The 19,780-nt window shown below is 44.2% G+C and overlaps 1 protein-coding gene across 1 annotated transcript in view; it reads left to right on the forward strand.

The window, feature by feature from the left end:
* Nucleotides 1-217: 217 nt before the first annotated feature.
* Nucleotides 218-19,780, forward strand: part of DNMBP (dynamin binding protein) — a 348,547-nt gene continuing 328,984 nt past the window's right edge. Inside the window, exon 1 of the mRNA XM_078875483.1 lies at nucleotides 218-221. The gene's annotated coding sequence lies outside the window, so the exon portion shown is untranslated. The remainder of the gene's footprint in view (nucleotides 222-19,780) is intronic.

Consider the following 19,780-nt stretch of genomic DNA (forward strand, 5'->3'; position numbering starts at 1 on the left):
CAATCACTTCCTTCCGAAGTTATCACCTCAAAGGCCCCTTTCTTCTGGCACCTTGAGATTGCACGGTGTGGGAGGTGCGGTTTCGATAATATATCATGATGATGGTGATCATGATGACATGTGAAGGATGCTCAAGCGAAAACCTGTTTTTTTGCTGCAGAGCAAGACAAGAATGTGACATTTCCTCTGGAAGTTAACCTCTGAAGGATAACCCGTGTCTGTGCAGGACGGTTGATGGTCGGCTAGTTGATGTCACCATTTCTGAAGTATGCATGTAAAGTCATCACATTTTGACAGAAATATATATATATATATAAATCAGGGGAGTATTGGAAAATGTTTACGAAATGACAGACAGAGCAGGCTAATTTATGTATGAATTTTCCCGGCTGGTGTGATATGTTTGACACAAGTTAATGTACCGCATGCTTTCTAATTATTACGTGCTGACCCTTAGACATTCCAGAATAATAATAAAACAGATGTAATAATAAAATAGATATATTTCCATTCAAAAGTATTCGTGCATATTTTGACGCACCATCGAGTGTGCTCAGATGTGTTAAGGGCCTTGAGTGCGTCACCCAACCAGGGTATCCTCATTATCGCCGGGCGGTTTAATTTCTCTTCCTTGCTGTGAGAAGACAGGCTGAAGGTCATTCATGAAAGAAGAAAAAAACAGCATCGCCAACTCCTTTTGATGCGGGAGGAACCTTGTAAAACCGCATTCGAATAAAAAGACTCCCGCACACTCTCATATTTGACCTATTGATGATTTTCGAGTCAATGAAAAACAATCATAGATTATTATTGTGTTCATCATCGTTTTGTTGTTCTTCTTCCTGTGCTTACGTCTTGGCTTGGTGTGTGCAAAATAATTCACATCTAAAGCTCTCAGAATAGTCGTGCGTAATGGTGGGACACGATGAGAGCGTTGGTTGAACGTGGCAATCGCGAATCGTTCACAAAGCATTTGTGAACGATTCGCTGTCCTCTCCTCGGAGCCTTTAATCTGAGGAGCGTTGCATTACAGGTGCACGCACTTGCTTTGGTGAGAAAATGTCTCTGCTCAAGGTTCAATAGGAATGGCTTGTTCCCACTAAGAGCCACACACAAATTGTGTGCACAACACCCTTCCCTACTGCCTTGCAAGCGAGTGAACAAAAATGCGAACGGCGTTATTTGCCTGAAAGAATACGGTACAATGTTGCATATGCGACCTTCACGGATTCGCCCTGACCTCTGAACCGTCCAAACCATGTGCAGTATTCACACATGTTTTTTTTACCTCTCATTTTATGCTCACACATCTCACGTGCTCACATATCCGCCTCCACCTTAGTCCCCAGTGAATCGGATATGCGACGTTGTACTGTAATCAAAATGACCAATTCAATCAATGTCCCTCCTCGTCGTAGCCTATTATATTTTTAATACGGGTGCTTCAAAAAATTGTTAACACTTCTAAGAAATTGCAACAATAGCGACAGTCCCATGTAAGTGTTAACCTTTTTTTGAAGCATCCTGGATTCTAGTATGACATTAAGACTGCGACCAAATGACCCGAATGCCCCATATCTCATGAGATCTTAGGAGCTCAGCAGTGAAGAGCCTGGCCAAGTACTCGGTTGGGTGAAAACCAATCCACGCCATGTTGTCATCCATCTGAGCAGGGTCATTCCAGGATTGGCACGCGAAGACTTGGGTCTCATCTACAACGTCCATGGAGAAACAAAGAAACTATTAAAAACACAAACTTTTTTTTTCATTTTAGCAGGTACGGCCCACTGAGCTATATAAGATTTTTTTTGTCAGAAGCAACCTGTGCATCACAAACGACAGCTCAACGAAGTGGCTTATTGTCTGGGAAATGTCGAGCAGCCAAATGCTCTGAACGCGCGATGTTGATTCTAAATGTGGCGGGGAAAACCGGAGGACCCGAAGAAAGATCCACGCGGCCACGGGGAGAGAGACACGCAGACTCCAAATATACAGCAGCAGGCGTTAGGGTCGGGATCGAACCCACGACTTCCTGCGCACCAGGCGAGGTAGTTAACATCTCGCCACTGTGCACCGCTCGGGTCACCTACGCTGTCGCTCATCAATGGGTGGCTCAAACCACGTGATTGTAAAAGGACTTTTCATGTTGGTGGCTCTGCGTTTGCACCAATCGACGCCCCTTCTTTGATTCCTCTCCCGCAATGTTTGACAAGTCACTTGCCTGTACAGTTTGTGCAGGTCTTCATTTATCCCACGGCTTTAATGTATTTATTATTACGAACAATATTGATATAAATCAAAGATTGTGTGTGTTTTTACATCTTCCTTTTTACAGCTCAAGAGAGAGGCTTCAGCAATGCGCACGACTGATGCTTTCACTATGAGGTGCGCCAGACTTTGGTAAATGATGTTTATTTCAGCAGTGCCACCGAATAAAATGTTCTAATAATGAACGCGACGTTAGAGCTCATGATATTGTCAACGTTCATTCTTAAGTAGGTGTATGTACTATGGGAACCTCATTTGCCAGTAATAATATGATAATTGGTTCTTTACCCTTCTATCTGGCAACAAAACTGACACCTTTTTACAAGGAGTCATGTTTGAATAGACCGCAATACCTGCAGTCATAATACAAACAAAAGAACATAACTCTGATAATGTGCACTGTCCTTGAAGTTGATTGGTCCACACCCAAGACAGCTTTCCTTAGAGCCTAGTCTCACATGGGTTGGACCAGATGACGCCAAAAGGCGCACTCACCTTTTGGCGTCATCTGGTCCAACCCATATGAGACTAGGCTCTAAGGAAAGCTGTCTCGGGTGTGGATCAATCAACTTCAAGGACAGTGCACATTATCAGAGTTATGTTCTTTTGTTTGTATTATGACTGCAGGTATTGCGGTCTATTCAAACATGACTCCTTGTAAAAAGGTGTCAGTTTTGTTGCCAGATAGAAGGGTAAAGAACCAATTATCATAGGTGTATGTAATTGTTTTTTAATGAAATCACAGACTGGGCATATTTAAGAAATAACAGGGAAAATGTTCAAGCATATATTTTTTCTGCTTCTCAAATGTTTTTAAGGGAATTCTCATTGAAAGCATTAAATGTAATTTGTCTGCAAAACATAGCACGTGCCTGGGATCTAAAGCACCATTCACAGCTCTCTGTCGATGCTCGTTGGGTTGTTCCCGCGTCCCGTTCGCCACGGTGGCCAATGTCTCCCTACACGTGCTGGGAATTCAGCACCTGCAGAAGCTTTCGTAACGTGCAGCGAAACGTCGGACATCTCGGTGAGCAGCATGCGGTCTGACCCAAAAACACGTCGGAGATGCTGCAGAGCGCAACCTCGCAACACCTGCGCAGTCGTGAATTCCATTCTCTTACATTTCTGCAACGTCGAAAATCTTTCTCAAGCTCTCTGATTACAGTGCAGAATATACGATGTTCTAGGCGGCCCTAGTTCACTAAATTGTGGTGTAATTCATCTTATTGGTTCTTTCGGTAAAGTCACGTAGAAGGGAGATAATAAAATAATAATAAAAATAAAACATAATAAAATAATACAATTCTCACAACAAAGGAGTGGCTCAAGAAGAAGCACATTAAGGTTCTGGTGAGAATTGTATTATTTTATTATGTTTAATTTTTATTATTTTATTATCTCCCTTCTACGTGACTTTACCGAAAGAACCAAGAAGATGAATCCCTGCAGTCACGAAAGCTTTAAATCGAAATGTGGTGTAATTTTGAAGCACATTGTGCTTTGTTTGCTTCAACAGCAAATACAATAAAAAATAAACACCATAATCTTCTTTTAGCTTTGATTTTGAACGGCAGATGTTTCTGAATTTTGTTAACTAAACATAATTTACATGGGAACTTATTTTCTAAAGCATTTTTTGCGGGAAAGTGCTAGAACGATGCCATCACATATGCGCCGACCATGCATTTTCGACACACAAACTTTAAATTAATCTGTTCGTTTTCTTAAGACTCTCACCAATCACTTACCACGTTGAATCTGGAACACATGTCTGCGTGAGAATGGGATGTCTGTTGATACGATCTTCAAGCGGTGTCAGGGCCACGACCCAGTGACCTTTCTCAATTTTGTGAACTGCCTGGCACAATCACCGCCACACGAGCATTTCTTAAGAGGATATCGAGTGACATTTGGAATTATAATCCAGATAGTTATTTATTCAATTTAAAATATATATATTTTTGGTAATAAACTGTTCTGCTAGGATTAGCTCTTTTTAATGGTACCATCTTGCAAGAGGTGTTTTGAAATATCAGCTGAACTTTTGGGGTAGAAACCCAGCGGGAACGTGAGACATTATTTGCAAAGCCACGTCAATAATTAATTTGTTGAAGCAATGGTGAAACACGGACACACACCACCTCTAAGCAATGGTGAAACACGAACACACACCACCTCTAAGGCCCCAAGTCATACATGGAGTGGTAGCCAACGAATGGAACACACCGGAGAGTAACATGCACTGAGGCAATGGAGTGGTGAAATCCACTTGGGTACGTACTGGAATAGGCGAATTGCTACATCGCCGGCCCATGCCACAAGGTGAGGTGAACTTGAAGATGCCTTCATCCAGCAGTGGATTGACCGTGGCTGACGATGATAATGTGGACGGTGACATTAATTGCACGTACATCGTTACGTACATCAGTGGATGGAGTGAAAGTGCAGTGGTTAGCACACTGCGGTAACCACCGCACATCACTTGAAATTCAGGAAGGATAATGGGCAATCAATTCAACGTCACAAATAGCAAACGTGGGCTGCCTGACAGAAAAAGGAATATCAAGTAAGGGATGCCACTTTTGAGGAGCAAATGAAACGGGGATATATATTGGGAAGAACGCCTTCTCACAGCGCCAAATGAAGAGAAAATTACACTTTAATGCAATGTCTTGTGCAGTGTACAGTTTGTTGTTGTTGAGTAACTGACAAAAGCCCGGACTCTGAATGTACCGGGGAGACTGACACATTCCGAGGACAGTTACCTTGACTGGAGGACGATCCCGGGAAAACCAGGAAAGGTGGCAACCCCGACATCAAGTAAGGTTGGCAGTTGACTAAACCAAAGGAGCGAAGCTGAACACCAATGTAGGCGTTTCTAAAAAAGTCATAAAAAATACAATTATTACAGTATGAAAATAACACACAGAGGTTTAGGAGTGGGGGTGCATTGGTTAGCACACTGTGCTGTGAACATGGAAACCTGCATTTTATGCTCGACCAAAAGTAGTATCAGCAGCAGTGAGTGATTACCTGAACCAGGCAGAAGAGACTAACATCCGTGTAGCCTTAACAGACTGCTGGGGCAAGTGCTGTTAGCGAGTAGCACCTGTGAAGGCCGGCACTGTGGCACGCGAGGGGGTGGGTGGCCAGCACCACGCCCGGCCGCCTTTGTCTCCAGTAGTGGCGATGTTTACAAACCGCACCAGGCGTCCATTTGAGGCTGAGTCGACCTAGGGGATGTCCAGAACTAGGGCCGGCGGGATTGCAGCGCAGCGTGCTAACCGCTGCACCACCACTCCCCTCCAGTCCAGGCACTCTTCCACCAACCTGCACTAACCAGCAATGGTCAAGTATGTAAAAAAATTAACCCGTAAAAACAAAGTTTTTCACTATAAATCCTTTATATGCGTGGCATCGGTTTTATTTTATTATTCATTTCTGTTTTTCTTGAGTAAGAGTTTCATTTTTATCACATTGGTATTTTAAATTTAATATGAAATTTTTTTTCCTAAAAAGTGGAAAATTTTGGAAAAAAATTTTCACGGAAATAAATTGTCACGCACAACGAGTCTGTGTGCAAAATGTCAGCTCGATTGGATCACGGGAAGTGGGTTAAAAAACGACCGAAAGATTTGCACGGTCGTAAGCGCGCAAGCAAGCAAGAAAGCAAGCAAGCAAGCAAGTGAACTTAATATAAAGGATTTAAAAAGACGACATGTCCATGGCTCACGTGGCATCGGGATGCATTCATTTAGCAGTAGAGTTGGCAAAAGGGCTTTTCAGTCCATTTTTTTTTTCTCACCAGAATGTATTTATTGGTCACGTAAAATCAATTCCTTCGACATCGGGCATAGTTACTTAAAGTGGCAAAACATATTTATCCTCTAATAATTGTATTGACGTAACGGCCAAAGGTTTACGACTACATAATAATTATCCGGACATGTCGAATCAATGATGTCACGTCAACAAGGCGCAATGTACTGTATTGCATTCATCATTGGAATTGGCATTCAAACCTGGACCGTCGCCTCGCCAGTGGAAGCTGTTACCTCACGAATTCGTAACGGGAAAACAAATGTAACCAGGGTGAAGATATCCACAATAAATCCGCGTGCTAGTTTTTTTTTTACGTTAAGTAATTTTATTTTAAATTCGGGGTGTGTGCTTTGAAAACCTGATGTGGGCACCGGAGAAAACGTATTGGGGCTCTGAATTCTCCAATTTGATTTCGTAAAAAGAAAAATCTGCATAAAACAATATGTTGTGAAAAATTCTGAACACGTGCTGTTGGATGGACACGTGATGCCCCCGTGGCTCGCGGTAGCAATGCAATAAGCATGAGATGTACAATTTTTATGCACCGAGGCAGCTCCCTCACAGAAGTTCCATTTCACTCATTCCCACGAAAGGAGACACTCATTATAACGGAGGTGATGGAGGAGACGCACAATGTCAGGAATCACAACTTCGCTTCCTCCCACTTATCACTTACAAAAAAAGTATTTTCAGAAAAACATATATTTGTAAAACCCGTTTGTCCATACTTTGGCCAGTGCTGGTTGGTTAAGGTTGGGAGCATAGATGTGGAACCATGAAAGTGCAGTACAACAACAAAATGTTGCTGCACTGCACTGTGATTACCACTGCGTAACACAGCCCTACGACTGCCTGTGACAACCTGGCGTGCATCATGATGCCCATCCCAGGGACTGTCCAGGCTCAAGCCCGACGGACTGAGACCATCGACGTGTCGAATTTGAGAACCTGGGTGCATGACTGGTGGCTGAAACCTGGACTTGAACCCAGTTTCTCAGCAGGGCCAACTCAGCGCTCTGACCTCTGAGCTACCTGGTCCCCTCCAACAAAGCAAAATTTAATAGATGGCCCAGACTAGAAGATGAAATTCAGTCCCAGGTGATGGAAAAGGAATTGTGCCTCTGTCACACTAAAGGATTCCTATTTACGACATAATGGGGCCTTCGTTTTACTGTTGAACATGTTTTGAGCCAACGTGAACTCTAAGCCTCCATACAATAAAAAAAACTCACTATAAATGGTGACATTTTCTAGGGCACAATGTTCAAGCACGAGAGAAATACACAGGGGATGACACGAGGAATCTGACTGCAGTATATTACTTTGCAAAGCTATTTCATAACGTTGCGTGTCTTGACACCAAAATTGAGCCAAGCCAAATGCATCATCAGCATCTTAAGCCATGCTCAATCCGCCACTGTACGAAGGCCTCCCCATGCCATCACAAGCTCTCTCAATCCCAAGCCAAATCATCACGTTAAATGTGTCATCGTCTCTCAACTATATAGTGCAACGGGGGGAGCACAATTTATATGCTGGTGCTGTGGAAAATTACGCTATGAAGTCTGCAAACTGAGCTCAATACCGGCCACGACTAACATCAGTGGCTAGTGATATATGAACTAACAACAGTGACTCGTGATATATGAACTAACATCGGTTACTAGACTATCATCAGTGGCTAGACTAACATCAGTGGCTAGTGCTATTTGAACTAACAGTGGTGTTCAAACACGAATAGATGTATTTAGCAAGGAAACAGGTCTGCATTAATCACACGTACTTCTGTTGAACATGCAAACAAACATGTTGGTACGGCTATTTTAATAAACGCAATATACAGGAAGGACAATATAAATGTGCTCACATGATGCGCATGCATCATGTACGTTCACTCATTAATCCACCCCCCCCCCCCACCACTTTGCGCAAGAACGCAGAAGCGTGGTCACCACATATACGCCTCTATATAAGGAACGAAACAGGTGGACTTCTCTACAAATCTGGCTGTCGCCTGATGAAGCTAGTTGTAATTACTGGTGAAACGTCGTACTCAGTTTGTAAATGTTGTGGCTTGGCTCTCCAACACACCGGTTAGTGCTGTACTAGTGACGAATTGGCACGTTCTGTTTACGTGACAACCCTTACTAGTTGGCTGTGTCGGGTGGTGGCGGGTGTAACGACACATTTATATATTTACGCGATCTAACCCCAAAAAACCCCTCTATTTTGGATGATTTGGTCGCGACAGCCTACTACGTGTTAATCAAACACACGTGCTCTGATAATAATCTCTGCATTGTGTTTGAAACTGATTGGCCGACACCGGAGACAGCTTTCTGTATGGCCTCGTCTCACCAGTGTCAGACCAGAGAACGCCAAAAGGCTCAATGTTGATGAGCTCAGCCTGGTCACTAATGATTACACACACACAAATAATCCATCACAATAGATTTGTTTCTAAATCGAATACATTTCGTAAAATTCCATCTCTGAGAATGTAGACATCTGGTTGATTGTTACGTGACAATACACGATTACTCTCACACACAGAGCGAGTGAGAAGTGCCACTCTCCGCTGGACGGACCAAGAGGGCACTTGAAGGGATCCCAGAAGTGGCTCTGTGATATCCACTTCCGTGGGCTGTCCTCTACCACAAAGGGTCACACTGCTCTGTAAAATATCCCAACGGGATACGATGTATCGTGAAGTGACGCTGATGGCGCAATCGCAATAACAATTGGCAAGAAAATAAAATAAAAATGACGAACAATATACAAAGCCAGGCTTCGTGTCAACGCAAGGAACACGTGCACACACCTTGTTCGCAGCGACAAGGGCGTCGCGTTTCGCAACGCCTAAAACAATGACGCCCACCATGTCGCGGCGACGCGGACACTCCCCAGGTGATGACGGCCAAGAACGCACTAGGCACTCGTCGGGGCAGATGGAGGCTCCCAACAGGCGAATAATTGACACGCGTGCCAGCACAGCTGGATGGCAGCGCCAGGAACATTGGCTCATCTAGGGCCGCTGAACAGCGATACGAGAAAAAACGAATGTCGCACGAGTTGTTACTCACTCGAGCAATACCACTGGTGGAGTTGGGGGGTTATAACGATTTAGGAGTTCAAGCTGCGAGGAAGTTATCAGCGGTTACATTACTCAAGTCTCACACTGCGCACACTTCAAAATGTATACCTGTAAAGTGCATTCTTATAGATGTTTACATTATTTGCAGACCGTAATTCATTAGCTATGCAGCTCAACAGGCAGATGGGTTTCATTTGTCACGCGATAATTTCTTTTGCGGAGCGCTGCTGGAGTGGCTTGGAGTTCGGGCTTGTTTTCTGAAGAACGAGGTATGCCTCTCCATGACAATTGTACACGATGTAACCAACGATCCCAGAATCCTACGATACCACAGCATCACGAGGACAAAATGAGGCGAGGTGGATATGGTGTGCCGACATGATTGTTCCGGCTGAAGTCGATCACTCTGACTCGGGCACCACTCGGAAGCCTGCGACACCTTGTGAGCACGACCTTCACTCATTGTCCCAGAGTGCAGCTGATGTTGCGTGGTCCACAACAGAGGCCATGCGACGTATAACGACGCGATGCCCGATCCACACACACGAAGGAGACATCGCAGCGACACACTCCGCTGCTCCTGATGCGGTTAGCTGGTTGTGGCCTCCTGAAAGTGAAATGGTATTTGTTGCTCTGCATCGACATCAGTCAGACGAAAGAAGAAATACAGCTGAGGTGTAGAGCTGCTGATGTATTGTAAAGCTTATTTATATTTTTCATTTTATTTTATTAAAAAAAATCTATCTACGTGACTTTACTGAAAGAACCAAGAATATGTACTGCGAGGCAAGTTTATTAAATCAGAAAACCTGACTCGGACAAAGTTTTAATACGTTGAAAGGCACTTGGCAACTTCATACTGAGTGTAAAGATTGTTTAAATTTGTAAAGAGACAAAACGTTCTTTCTGGAGTTGGCGAGTGAACTTCAGGTTCTGCCCATTTCTCAACACTTTTATTTAGTGCTCTCAGTGGCAGCAGAGCAACGCCATCGGGCAGCTCCAGCGGACGGACAAACCTCGCACTTTCTTTGGTCAAGACAAAAAAAAATCACAAGCGGTGACATTATTACGAGAGCTGAATTCGTGAGAACAAGTTAACCTTTAGTGGGACAAAATGAGTCTCACACAATGAGGCAGACGCCAGTGAAGTTCACACCGGGGGACTTGCACACTGCTCGTTTGCTGTGCGCCGTGGGGTATTTGCCCCGAGCCAAAGCCACAGTGACATCAAATTTCGTATCGAGGCTCTGGGCGAGCGGAGAGGGGTGGTGAGAGAAATAAAGAAAGAGGAAAATGCTCGCCACGTCTGCCTGCCAGCACGGAAACACAAGTCCATCAGATGTTTGTTTTAGTTTGCAGTTATCTTCCTTCGCGAATGCATTTCAAGGAGCCTCGAATAGCAGGAGTCCTGTCTACAAACTCGGTTGTTGCCTCTCTTAAGAGGCTGGGTTGAAGTTGGCATCGCGGGTGCATATCAATGCATCACAGCCACTCGGAAGGTTTGCTTCACAACCGCATGACACATCGGCTGTGCGTGTCGCGATAACGGCTTGCCATGTGTGTGTGTGAGAGAACAAAATAAATAAGCGTAAAGACACAAAGATAGAATTGACCGTGCAATTAAAACTAGATCAGGGAACGGGGAAAATGTGCTGCTCACATTCATGAAGATAAATGGATATTTTACCACCTTTTAAGAAGACCACTACAAAGCATGCGAATTTCACACCCCCAAATACAAACCTCACAGCATTCAATTATTTATGCTTTCAAATTTGTTTATTCATCATGATTGACAGGAGTTGAGAGCCCATCATCCGACAATAGATTGACAAACGGCTGCACGTTATTATTGTTGGAATACTTATTATTATTATAGATCTAAACAAATAATTGTTTGTGTGATGCTGTTTGTGTTGGAAGTAGTGGTGCAGCGCAAATAACAGCAACAATAAACTCAACACATGTGTTCATAAATTTGTTCCACTAACCCTCTCACACTGTCCCACCAACCCTCTCACACTGTCCCACCAACAGATCCATTTATGGTATCCTGCCCTTTTCTCTAATTATGGATTTGACCAAAAGTACTGGATGACAACATGTGGAGGAGGCCACACATTTCACGATAGACCAAGCAACGTGGAGGTTCAGACTAGAATGCGGCAAGCAAGTGTTTTAGACATAATTAAACAGAGGAGGTTAAGGTTGGATGGGGCACGTGTCGTGGGATAGAACATGTAACTTCTGGGTCGAGAATATAATGCGGCATGAAAGCGCTGTGAGATATTACCATCGTGCAGAGGAGGCTTTGGTGAATGGGACTTGTGTGCAGGGTGCAGGATGGCAGTTTACTACGACAAAGGTGTTTGAGTGACACTTGGAGATCAGTGATCAACGGGGATAATGTAACAGCAGACCTCGGGGTCACGAGTTGGCATGGCCATGCGTTGTGTGAGCCAGCAAAAAGGGAAGGAATGACGAGGGCTAGGAACGGTTTGGCAACATTAATGGCATTGGCTACGTTGACCCTAACCTTGGCATCTGAATAGCAACAGAGCACACATATTGCGTCACTCTGACTCACGGATGGCCGTCCACATTCAGCCATAGAAGAAGATAACAGTCTTAAAAATCAAATAATTACATTGGATGCAACGCTAACAGTCGAGTACTATGTCAACCATTTCTACCGTACGTTGTTCAAGTCTGCCGCCTTTTTGCTGTGCATTAAAACCCTTCACAAAAGGCAAAACGAAAGTAATTTTTTATTCATAGCGGGTGAAGGTCATGCAAAGCAAAGTAGTCGGTGAAGGTTGCTTGTATTATAATGCATTCACAATCATGGCCCAGCCCCTGCTGTGCTGTAGGCAAAGGCAGATGCTGAAGGTAATTTGTCATCTATTGAATAATGGCTGTGAACAAACTTCAAACAAAGTGGGGGCTGTCAGAGAATTTGCATTGCAACCACAATAATAACGCAGCTTTAATATTGTGAATGTGTATTATAAAATGAATGCCGGTACCGATAACGCTGCGATGAATTTGGGGGAGGGGTTGGGATAAGGATCTGCGCCGGTGCATCAGTTCTCTCACCGCCATACGAGCACGGCGACCCCGAGTTAGACTTCCAGCCACGGCGAGCACAAGTGGAAAAACAAAAACACGTGCTACCTTCACCGTTCTGGGTTTGCCAATCGCCAACCACAACTGACCAATGTGGTTGATATATGGCACAACAACAAAAAACAACCTCAAGATTAACATCATGGGGAGGCATTCATCCAGCATGGATGATAACGATAATGATTTAAACACTGTGCTATATCCACATATTCGTATTTACAGGTCGGTATATAATATTGCGTATTGACAAACGCCTGTGCTGCTTTGCGAGGGCCTGTGAATGACAGATCCCGCAGCGCCACAGCATTGAGTCTGGTAACCCGTGATGCCACCTCTTGAATTACTCATGACATTCCCATTGCCAAGAATCACAAGCATGCTTCTTTTGATGTTATGGATGAAACATTTATTTGCAGATAAAAGGATCACGGGGGTAATGTCCATCATTTGTAAACTGTATATTTAGTTACCATGCTCTAACATTGTCAAATTTCTGAAATTGCAAAAAAATGCAAATATGTTTTTCAAGTGGATAACACTGAAAATGTTGGGTAAATTAAATTTTATATTTACCTAAAGAAAATTAGGTTATGAATGCTTTACTTTTCATTTTACAATTTCAAATATTTGTAGTAATAATAATATATACATAGGAAAGCCACAATGAGTCTCAATGCTCATTTTCCGGAGGGTATAACAACATGACACGCGAGTTCGGTACAGCTTGCTATGCCTGCTAGACTTGGAAGTTAAAACAGACTGACAGTGATACGATATTGGCATTAGAAATGTGTTGCTAGGGAAGGATGCGGCTGCGTTTAAGCTGAACCCAAAGAGTGACCAACGTAGAAGAAAAATGTTGCACATCGAAGAAGACAGCCTCATGATGCGGGCGGTTATGAGAAGAATACTGGAACTATTTGGACATATATGTAGGATGCAGTGCCGGATTATCCTAGTAGCAATAGCTGCATACAGTATGCTACTTGCCCCGCACTTTCAAGGGCCCCGCGCTAAATGCTTTCAAGCTAACAATTCCGGTTCAGTGATTCTGCACTTGCTCTATCACTATAGTACTAGACTGCCTTCAACTTTTAATGAACGACTGGGTGTCTAAGCTAAGCGATTTGTAAAACTATGTGGTTGTAGAGCAAAGGTAAACATATAATTGCTTTACTATGCAAGTTAAACATTTGTATTTTAATATTTATGCTATTTTATTTAGGGCCCCTTTATAACAACACACGCTACAGGCCCTGTACTAGCTTAGTCCGGCACTAGTGTAGGATGGACAACAAAAGAAAAAGAAAATGTGTGGAAGCGGAAAAAGAGGAAATCCTAACAAAGAACGGAGTGAGGACGACATAAAAGATTGGTGCCAGAAAGAAGGGACGCGACTTGAGAAAATTAGCACGAGGCAGAGGAAAGTGGAAACAAATGACAGTGGATCCTTCGGGGCGAACTGCCCATGTATCGTGATGATGATGAATGCAACATTGGGATGTTTGGCCAATTCTATTGATGAGAGTTAGTCTTTGTGTTGGAAGACACCAGAGAATACAGAGAAAAGCCAGCATGCATTCAGGCCTCAACTTTATTTGATGAGATAAGAACTCAAGAGATGAGGATAGTAGTTTCATTTGCAAGAGTGGCGCAGGGTATGAATCTGGCAGCAAGGGGCAATGATTGCTGTGCAATTTAATAAATAGGGGATCCTTTTTCAATTAGCGTCGTCTCCTGGCCACGTTGACACCACGTGGTCCGACAACACCACCGAGTCACCCAGCCACGTGCTCACCGAGCCCGATCCAGCCCGGCTTGCGTACATCTGAATCCATTCGGCACCTTTATCATCATTTTTTTGCCACGGGTGTTTGTCATGGCGTTCACAATCAAATCCCGACTCGACAGTGGCACCCCACGACCACAACCCCATTATGAAGCAGTGCCCTCCCCCCCCCTTTGAGTCGAGATCATCCCATTAGCCCATGCCTCCCTCGCTTAGCTACACAGCTCACTCTACACTACAGCACACTTCGAACCCACCTGATGCACCTACTCTCTCGACAGCGGTCAGTCGCATCCTCATCACTCTCCTCTCGCTATCGCCACGGTCCCTGCACCGGTGAACTTCACTCGTTCTCACCTTGATCCCTCCACCCATGTTCAGTGCTCGGTCCACTCGAGTCTACCAGACCGACCGTGCCGTCTCATCCACACCGTGTCGAACCACCACACTGTAGGTCACTTCTCTCTCTCTCGGCTTCTTCCCTCGACCGTGCCTCTGCTATGACGCTGAACACAACAGCCGAGCCTCCTGGCCATCACCACTCGATTAGCGTGAGGCTCTGCATACACGCAGCTTCAACACGGCAGTGGGGATAGGGAGGATCAGGGAGCACTGCCTGGAACTGTCTGCGATGTAGCGACAAGTGGGGGTCTCGTGAGTCAATGGTCCCTCCATAGACAGGGACGACACCGCAAGTCACTTTCACAACGGCAACATTGGCCAGGCAATTGGCAAATGTGGACCAACATACTCGCCGTGGCTTAGTAAATATCTGACAACCATGTACAGATGTGGGTTAATTTTAAATATATATTTGCCCTGCAAACAATTGCAACTGTGACACGCATGAGCCCGTGTATAGAATGCGCGCAAGCACATGCCTATTTACATTTCATTGAGATGTCAACATCGTAATCAGCGGAGGACAGATGGAGGCAGGACCTCAAAATAAGGCTGACTTATTTTAGCATTCCATGTTCATATTTTGAGCATTCATTATGTATGTGTTTCATCAGAGGAGTGGGCAATATGTTTTGCCTCCAGCGATATTACAGAATGTTAAGAGGATTGGGAGCTGCCATCGTGTAATGGTTAGCACAATGGACTGGCATTCCAGATGACATTGGTTCAATCTCCTGGCGTGGCAGGAGAAGCGATGCACACGATTCTTAACCCCCCCCCCACCCCCCCGTCCCCACCTCTATCCGCACAGCAGCGTCAGTGGGTTCACCACAGAGACTTGATCTGCGCGTGCCGTGTGTTGCCGACGAGTCCACACTCTCACCTTGTCCAAGAAGTCGAGTCAGCGTGGAGGAGTAGGCCAAATACCTTCGACGGGACTCTCCTAGAGGCACCTTTAGTGGAGGCCCTTCTGCCAGTAGTAGTGGAAGCAAGCAATTACAGGGCTGAGCCTTCAGCCCCTTTCCCTGATATTTCAACATAGCAATCAGCCGAGGACAGATAGAGACCGGGCCTCAAAATAAGCACGACTTATTTCAGCATTTCATTTTCATATTTTGACCATCCATTATATATATGTGTGTGTCTAATCAATAGAGTAGGATATATATATATATTGCCTGCGGCGGATATTGCAGTAAGCATCTTAACAGGGTCAGTAATAACTGAAAAATGAATGGGCTGTCTCAAAAAAAAAATTCAAATTCCATTCTGCGGCATTGCCGTCACGTGATGAACAGTTATGCAGGGCTCCCAGAGCGTAGCCTTATGGAACCCCACAGAGTGGCAGCCTCATTTTCTATCCGGTGATTTATTTGCTCACTTACAGATTAGAAATGGCAGACTTAGTACTAAATGAACCTCAGGGTCGTCGGAATTTATAAATCAGCGGATGATGGCTCAAATGGGCATTTTGACTAAAGCCTCTCCCGTAACTAGCTCAGGTGCACTGGGTGCCAATGAGAGCCGGGACGATTCATCCCGTCTGCCATTTACACATACAAATCTCTCAAAAGAGTGAGCGAGAACAAGGGATTTCATTTGCTCTACATCTAGCGGAATTACAGGCTAGCGTAACGATATTTACCCTTATTTGCTCAACTGCTCTTTTGGTATTTCTTTCTTGCTGTCACCAAAGTCCGCATAATTCTCCAAACATGCGATAAGTCAATGAAATGACATTCTTTGCTGCCAGCTGAAATTCTTCCATATTTTCCGAATCATAAGGCGCTCACCAAAGTAAAACGCACCGCCAAACGAATGTCTGGTGTCAAGAGCGTCATACACATCTTGCCATAAAGATAAAGATCCCCGTATAGCCTTAACAGACGCTTGGGGTAAGTGCTGTTCGCGAGAACTTCTGAAGGCCGGCACGGCACACGAGATGGTGGGTGGCCAGCACCACTCCCGACCACCTTTGTCTTCCCAGTACAATATTTACACACTGCAACAAGTATTCATTTGAGGCTGAGTCGAGCTAGGGGAGGCCCAGAACCGGTTCAGTATTCATTATTGGTGTTGGCCATGAGTGGGAATCAAACTTGGGTCACTGCGTTCGTAGTGCAGCGTGATTATCACGGCGCCATCGCCCCCCCCCACACACACACACGAAAGCTACCAGGTTATGACACCCCCAACCCCAACGTTAGCTATAAAATGCATATTGAAAAGTGCATTTTATAATGTGGAGAATCAGGGAATTCATCACAAAATGTTGAATGCACATTCACTACACAGCACAATGAGTGTTTAATTACGTTAGATTTACACCCCCCCCCCCTCTCTCTCCCTCCCCCCTTGCTCCTCCCCCCCTTTCTTACCTATATAGCCTCTAACCACGGCAGCTCTCTCGCCCACTGCATTGCCATTGTTGCTGCATTGCCATCGTTGTTGCATTGGCATTGTTGCTGCGTTGGCATTGTTGCTCCATTGGCATTGTTGCTGCATTGGCATTGTTGCTGCGTTGGCATTGTTGCTCCATTGGCATTGTTGCTGCATTGGCATTGCTGCTGCATTGGCATTGCTGCTGCATTATTCAGTTTAACACGTAGGCTTTCGCGACCAATGTTATTCATAATCAACGATTTTTGGGTTTAGATCGCGTTATTTATAAATGTGTCGTAACCCTCCACCACCCGACACGGCCAATCAGTAAAAATGTGTCACGTTGACAAAAGACAAATAGTTCACTGCTTTCGGCCCACCGGTGTGTTGAAGCCACAACATTTACAATTTGAGTACGACGTTTATCTGGTAATTGCATCCAGCATCATCGGGCAATTCGCCAGAATGGTGATGCTCTGCTGGGTCTCCCGTTCTTATATAGAGCAGCAGCAGGGTGACGTCATCATTAACTCATTATTGCTGCATTGGCATTGTTCCTGCATTGGCATTGCTGCTACATTGCATTGTTGCTGCATTGCCATTGTTGCTGCATTGCCATTGTTGCTGCATTGCCATCGTTGTTGCATTGCCATCGTTGTTGCATTGGCATTGTTGCTGCATTGCCATCGTTGTTGCATTGCCATCGTTGTTGCATTACCATCGTTGTTGAATTGCCATCGTTGTTGCATTGACATTGTTGCTGCATTGGCACTCGTGTACCGCCCGTGCTTCTGGTGTTGTTGATACACTTAGGCTACGCCCATCCCCAAACCTTTATAAACAGTTTGCCTTTAGAGGCTGACTTCTTTGTCTGATGACGGCCGCTTATGTTGCGATCGAAACGTCATGATTTGTTTTATTTTATTTCTAACTACGTGAATTTCCCGAAGAACCAAAGAGTATGGATTCCTGCAGTCACGAAAGCTTCAAATCAAGATTGAGTGGAGTTTTTTTTTCTAAACTTATACCTTCAGTTGTATGCTTGTACAGAAATTTCCTCGAAGTATTAAGATAATTAAGAATTTAAAGTGGCAAAAATTTCTCAGAAAATCTGTCAATAGAATTCCGTGAAGTGATTATTGCTATTGTGACAAAATTGTGTTTTTTCTTTAGATATATTCTAAAGTATCTATGTATAATCTGTAACCAGAAACCCCTTTGAGGTTTTCCGATGTGTGAGAATTTACCGGGCAAAACGGCCACAAAATCCACGTCGCTTTCACACCGTTGTAGAAAAAAAAACTCGCTACCATTCAAATCACACCAGAAAGCACGGGCTCATTACGCTAAGTGGACATCATTGGTAGATTATGCTTGCAAATGCGAGAAATGTGCAAATTCTCTACAAACACCACGCAATTGTGTGGAATAACTAATTGGCAGAGCTTGAAAATGTATTACTGTTGGTTTTTCTCAGGACACTATTTTGACCTTTAATTAATTTATCAAATAAACAAATGCAGGGGAGGTGGTACCAGTCCTGTTTGCCTCCAGCCAAACAGCAATTGGACGACACGGATGCCCTGAAATACAAACACCACAGTAACCCGAACCACCGCTGTTTATCTTTGTTATTTGCAAATCACTCTGCAATTCAGATAAGGAATCACACAGTCCTCAGTGTAAATCACTTATGTGTGGAGTTAGTAAACGTATTCTTTTTCCTTTGGCTCTTTGTGATGGATAGGCTCGTTGCAAATTGTGACAACTTGGGCTGAAGGTCAGCGGGTTGGACTATGCCACGGAGAGATTTAAGTGAAATCAACTTCTTCTTTGTCAATGTTAATAGAAAAAATACCGCATACAGATAGGCTTTGGTACAATATGGCTGCAATATCCACTTATTTTCTAGTTACAAAAATGTGTTTTGAATGTGCTGTTGACATGTTGACCTCTTTGCAATAACATAACCCTTTTATAGGTAAAATCTGTCAATTCTCTTCACGTTGAATGTAATAACATTGTTTAGCTGTACATAGAACATGTGGGGTTATAGGTTGGCATGACACACGTAAAAACAACCATAACACGTTGTATGTGCTTGGACATTAACAATTACTCTTCAAAAGCTGGGCGTCTTGGGAAAGCTTTGTTTATGGAGATGCAAGGAATAATCTACTTACAATACATATCTGGGTCATACACCCTTCTCCACCCGATCCAGCCAATTAATAAAGTTTTGACATGAACAAATCTGACAATTTATCATTGCATCAGAACACTGGTGTGATGCTGGAGAGCGATCCACACACATTTGACAAGAAGGCGCAGACGTTTTAATCGTAGTTCAAACCAGCATCATCAGGCAGTAGCCAGAATTGTGAAAACGTCCTCCAGTCTTGGGCCATGAAGAAATGATGTCATGAATGTGTTCCCAGCTGTGAGCAGCAAGTAGCGGTTACTACACTTAGCAGTGTCAGAGAACAGCCTTGGAACATTATTTCAAATAACTACTCCTGAGGCTACTTTATCCACACTTGGGGCTTACCTTTTAGATGATCTTCATAACATGTTCATTGCAAAAAAAGTTAAATTTCTATACTTATTCGACCCAGGACGACGTCGCTCGGTTGGCCTGGGAACGCCTGGGAATTCTCCAGGAGGAGTCCGTTGTCAGGGACAAGGAGGTCTGAACCACCACACTCGACATGTTGCCGCCGCGATCCCCACCAGGACAAGCGGATTGACAAACGAACGAACGAGCTTTGAAAGGATGTTTCCAAAATGTTTGTTGCATTTTGGTTTAAATGCATCAGCGTCAGCATGGAACTGCAGTGAGAGACAGAAAGCGGAGCGCATGGATTACAGTTAATGTCCGGGTTCATTACATACATCGA

Source organism: Lampetra fluviatilis, chromosome 2 (assembly GCF_964198595.1).
Source record: "Lampetra fluviatilis chromosome 2, kcLamFluv1.1, whole genome shotgun sequence".
NCBI classification, from domain to species: domain Eukaryota; kingdom Metazoa; phylum Chordata; class Hyperoartia; order Petromyzontiformes; family Petromyzontidae; genus Lampetra; species Lampetra fluviatilis.